Below are 5,446 nucleotides of genomic sequence, written 5' to 3' on the forward strand. Positions count from 1 at the left end.
CTTAATTATGTTAATAGGGGCAAGCTATTTGAAATATTAAAACATGTACTGAAAAAAAAAAAACATGTACTGAACACCAGCAAAGGTTTTTTAAAAAATAATTTATTTAGATAAAATTCACATACCATAAAACTAACCATTCAAAAGTGAACAATTTGGTGGCTTCAATACATTCACAATGTTGGGCAACTATCACCTCTATCTAGTTCTAAAACATTTCCATCATGACTGAGTAAAATCCCTAACTCATGAAGCAGTTCCTTCTTATTTGTACCTCTACCCTCAACTCTACTCTAGCCCCTGGCAACCACCAATCTACATTCTATCTGCATGGATATATATATTCTGGATATTTCACATAAATGGAATCATATAATATATGACATTTTTTTGACTAGCTCCTTTCACTTAGCATAATGTTTTCCAAGTTCATCCACATTGTAGCATTTATTGGGACTTCATTGCTTTTTATGGCTGAATAATATTTCACTATATATATATTTATGAAATCAAGTTTCATAAATTTAATTTGGCTAGGAAGCCAGTATATATACAGAATTTGTAAATATATATATATATATATATATATATATATATATATATATATAATTCGTGTGTGTGTGTATATATAATTTGTAAGTATATATATATAATTCATAAATGTATATATACTATTTCCTTATAAGTCCACTGATGACATTTGGGCTGTTTCTGCTTTTAGGCTATAGTGAATAGTGTTGCTATGAACATGTGTGTGCATATACTTGCTTGAGGACCTGTTTTTAATTATTTGGGATAAATACCAAAGAGTGGAATTGCAGGTGCATATTACAATTCTAGTCTTTGTTTAACTTTTTGAAGAACCATCAAACTGCCTTTCAAAATGCCTGAAGTTTTTACATTCTCATCGGCAATGTACAAGAGTTCTAATTTCTCCACATCTTGGTCAGCACTTGCTATTGTCCCTTTTTTAAAAAAAATTTAGAGAGAGTGCATGTATTCACAAGCAGGGGGAGGGGCGGGGAAGAGGGTAAGAGAGGGAGAGAGAAGCAGACTCCCCATTGAGCATGGAGCCTGATGTGAAGCTCGTTCTCATAACACTGAGATCATGACCTGAGTGGAAACTGAGTCAGTTGTTTAACTGACTGGGCCATCCAGGCCCCCCGTCCTTATTCTTTTAATTATATACCATCCTAGTGGTTGTGAAGTTCCCCATTGTGGTTTTGATTTTTATTTCCCTGATGACTAATGCTGTTAAACATCTTTTTATGTGCTTGTCCACCATTTGTATATCTTCTTTGGAGAAGTGTATATTTAAGATTTTTACTCATTTTTAGTTGTGTTCTTATCTGTCCATTGTTGAGTTTGCAAAAGTTCTTTATATATTCTGGATACCAGGGCCTTATTAGATATCTGACTTGTAAAACATTTCTGTGATTCTACAGTTTATCTTTTCATTTTCTTGATAATGTTCTTTGATGCATATGTCTTTTTTGCATCAGTTAAGAAGATGATGTGGTTTTCCTCCTTATTTCTTTTAATGTAATATTTTATATCGATGGACTTTCTGATGGTGAACCACCTTGCATATCTGGAATAAATCCCATCTGGTCATAGTATATAATACCTTTAAAATGGTATTTGATTCAATGTGCTAATATTTTGTCTAGGATTTTTGCATCTATATTCATAAGGTATATTCTGTAGTTTTCTTGTGATGTTTTTATCAGGATTATGCTGGCCTCATACAATGAGGTAGGGAGTTTTCTCTCCTATCTTTTCAAAGAATTTGAGAAGAATTGGTGTTAACTACTCTTCAAATATATGGTAGAATTCACCAGTGACTTTCCATTGTTGAGAGGGAATTTTTTGTTCGTTTTTTTACTAAATTAATCTCTCAGAATTTATATTTCTTCTTCAGTCAGTTTTGGTAATTTGTAAGTGTTTAGGAATGTGTCCATTTTGTCTAGGTCATCTAATTTGCTGTCATAGAATTGTTCATAGTGTTCTCTTATAATCTGTGTTATTTCTGTAATGTACCAATTTTTATTTTTGATTTTAGTTATTTGCATCTTCTCTCATTTTTTGTCAGTTTGCCTAAAGGTTTGTGAATATTGTTGATATTTCCAAAGAACCAACATTTGGTTTCTTTTATTCTTTGTATTAGATTTCTGTTCCCTATTTTGTTTATCTCTACTCTGATCATTATTTCTGTTTGCCAGCTTTGTATTTGCATTGCTCCTTAAGGTGTAAAGTTATGTTATTTTTAAAAAATATTTTATTTATTTATTCATGAGAGACACACACACACACAGGCAGAGACACAGGCAGAGTGAGAAGCAGGCTCCATGCAGGAAGCCTGATGTGGGACTCGATCCCGGGACTCCAGGATCATGCCCTGAGCCAAAGGCTAAACCGCTGAGCCACCCAGGGATCCCAAGTTATGTTATTGATTTGATAATTTTCTTTTTTTTTTTTTTTAGTGTAGGCATGTAAAACTATAAATTTCCTTCTTAACAATGGACTCCCTCAGGGGTGATTTTTATATGCTTCTTTTTTTCTGGTGAATGGGCCATACTTTCCTGTTTCTTTATATGCCTTGTGATCTTTTGTTGAAAACTTGATATTGAATAAAATATAATTATGTAGCTCTGGAAATCAAACTTCTCCAGAGTTTGTTATTTATTTCTTTTTGAAAATTTTAATTCCAGTACAGAGTTCACTATTTTTGATCAAGAAGTCTATAAAATTCAAACTATTTTGCATAGACTGTATTTTTTTTGTCATGTATACCCAATGAAGTCTCTTTTCCTTTTGTTTTTAAAGATTTTATTTATTTATTCGAGAAAAGAAAGAGAGAGAGAGAGAGAGAGAGAGAGGCAGGCAGAGGGAGAAGCACGTTCCATGCAGGGATCCCTATGTGGGATTTGATCACAGGACTCTGGATCACACCCTGAGCCAAAGACAGGCGCTCAACCACTGAGACGCCCAGGCATCCCTCTTTCCCTTTAACTTTGTTTAAATAGTATTTTTTTTAATCTAGTGTAGTTTCTTTTTTGTTGTTGTTTCTATTTTTTATTATTTTTTAAGTTTTTATTTAAATTCCAGTTAGCGGGATCCCTGGGTGGTGCAGCGGTTTGGCGCCTGCCTTTGGCCCAGGGCGCGATCCTGGAGACTCGGGATCGAATCCCACATCGGGCTCCCGGTGCATGGAGCCTGCTTCTCCCTCTGCCTGTGTCTCTGCCTCTCTCTCTCTCTCTCTCTGTGACTATCATAAATAAATAAAAATTTTAAAAAAAATAAATAAATTCCAGTTAGCATATGGTGTGATATTAGTTTCAGGTGTATGATATAGTGATGCAACACTTCCATGCATCTCCAGGTGCTCATCACAACAAATGCACTGCTTAATCCTCATCCACCTATTTCACCAATCCCCCCACTTACCTCCCCTCTAATAACCATCAGTTTGTTCTCCAGAGTTAAGAGTCTGTTTCTTCGTTTGCCTCCCTCTCTCTCTTTGTTTCCTATGCTTGTTTGTTTTTTTTAATTTCACATATGAGTGAAATAATATGGTATTTGTCTTTCTCTGAATGACTGATTTAATTTGTATTTTGACAGAGATTTCTTTAACTCCAGAATACATTCATATACTCATACACACACACCCTTCAACACCAAAACACAAAACCAAAAAGCCCACATCTCCCAGTCTTTGCAGATTGGTTCTGTGCTGGGACACTCAATTTCAACACTTAGCCAGATTGTTTACAACTCTGGAGTGGCCTTTACTGCCTATTTACACTGATCCCAGAGATCAGCCAGAGGTGGAAACTTGGTATCTTCTTAGGTCTTTTCTGAATATGCATCCTATCCTGGGAATGTGTGTGGCTTTCTAAATTCCTCAGTATACACGGATACTTTTGAATGCCCTCCTTTCCCAAAAAGCTCTCTTCCCAGATATTCTTTCAGGTTTTAAGCAGCCTATTATTTGTCTCATCTGTAATCTTTTGCCCTAGGTCAGTGCAAGTTTTTCATTTGCCTTACAATGTTTTTGAGCAAAGTCCACTATTTTTCTGCCGAGTGATTTCTAAGTGAAACAGAGATTAGTGCCTTGCATCAGTTCTTTGGGGGAGTTTTCAGACAGTTTAGAGGAGATAAAGATAATAATAATCAGAAAAGATCTGCCTACTCCCTCTAGAACTGGGAACCAGGGTCTCATACAAGAAACGGAATTTGTTGTTTTCAAGACTGCTGTTGAGCTGGGGAGGGGGTAGATAAAAGGGCATGTAAAAATGCCATAAAGCATCCCTACAATGTGGAAGTTGCTTTTCTTCTTGATTCAGCATTTTTTTTTTTTTGGTTTCTGTAAATCCTTGACTACTTTCCAGAGTTCTGACAAAATAGATGCTGCCAGTTTCTGCTGTTTTTCAATGTTTCTAGGGAGGGATGGGAGTTTGGATCTGCCTACTCTGACATTTTGCTGATATCACTCTCACCAAAAAAGTTTCAACAGGGCCATTAAGTTTAGGGCTTATTCAGGAAGGCTTGGTTTGAGAAGGCTATTACTTTTGGCCACCACAGACACTTCTCTCCAGTGATCCTTAAAAGGAACCCTGGTCTCCATATGCCTTTTCCACATAGGACTCCTTGTTTAGAATTAGTCCTAGAGGATACACACAGCTATTTGAATGTTGATGGATGATGGGAAAAGATTCTGTTGATTATTAAGGTAGTGGGAAGAGAAGTCAAGCAACGTTTCAGTCAAGTGACCATTTTCTGGTCTTCCCTCAAAATATGTCCCCACAAACGGCTTTCCTTGATGCATTTAGTATCCTCTTGGGTTGTTCTTTGTTTCTTCTCCTTTCTTTCTCTGTCAATTGTAAATATCCTTTGTTCCATGGAAGACATATTTTCTTGCTAAACACAGCTCTGAAATATTATTACATACCTACCATGCTAGGAAATTTCTCTGGTATCTAGGTTTACCTGATTAGTCCTCTTCTCTGAGTCCATACTTACCACTTTTTGTAGTTCACCTACCTTTCCTAGTCTGTACTCCTTAACAATGAAGGCTCAGATCCACTCAAAGGCTACTCTGGATTTTTTTAAATCCCCCTCCTACAACGCCACCAAAGGGCAGGCAAAAACCACATTAATCAGATTTGCCCTATCTAGATTAAACTGGCTGCTTCCTCTGGAATGTAACCATTTCACTTATTGGGAAATTCATGACAATTTTTTTTTTTGCTATCTTCACCTTACCTTTTTTCCCCCTAAATCTTTTCTGAGCATTGTCCTCCATGATAGGTACTTTTTTAGCCCTTGGAGTAGCTATTAGAACTAAGCAATACAATTTCCTCTTCATCTCAATTCTCTCACTTTCTGCCATGGGTCCATTTATTCTTACCCTTTTCCAAAAGCTCTGAACTGTAACTTACAAACA

Source organism: Canis lupus, chromosome X (assembly GCF_011100685.1).
Source record: "Canis lupus familiaris isolate Mischka breed German Shepherd chromosome X, alternate assembly UU_Cfam_GSD_1.0, whole genome shotgun sequence".
Classification (NCBI taxonomy): domain Eukaryota; kingdom Metazoa; phylum Chordata; class Mammalia; order Carnivora; family Canidae; genus Canis; species Canis lupus.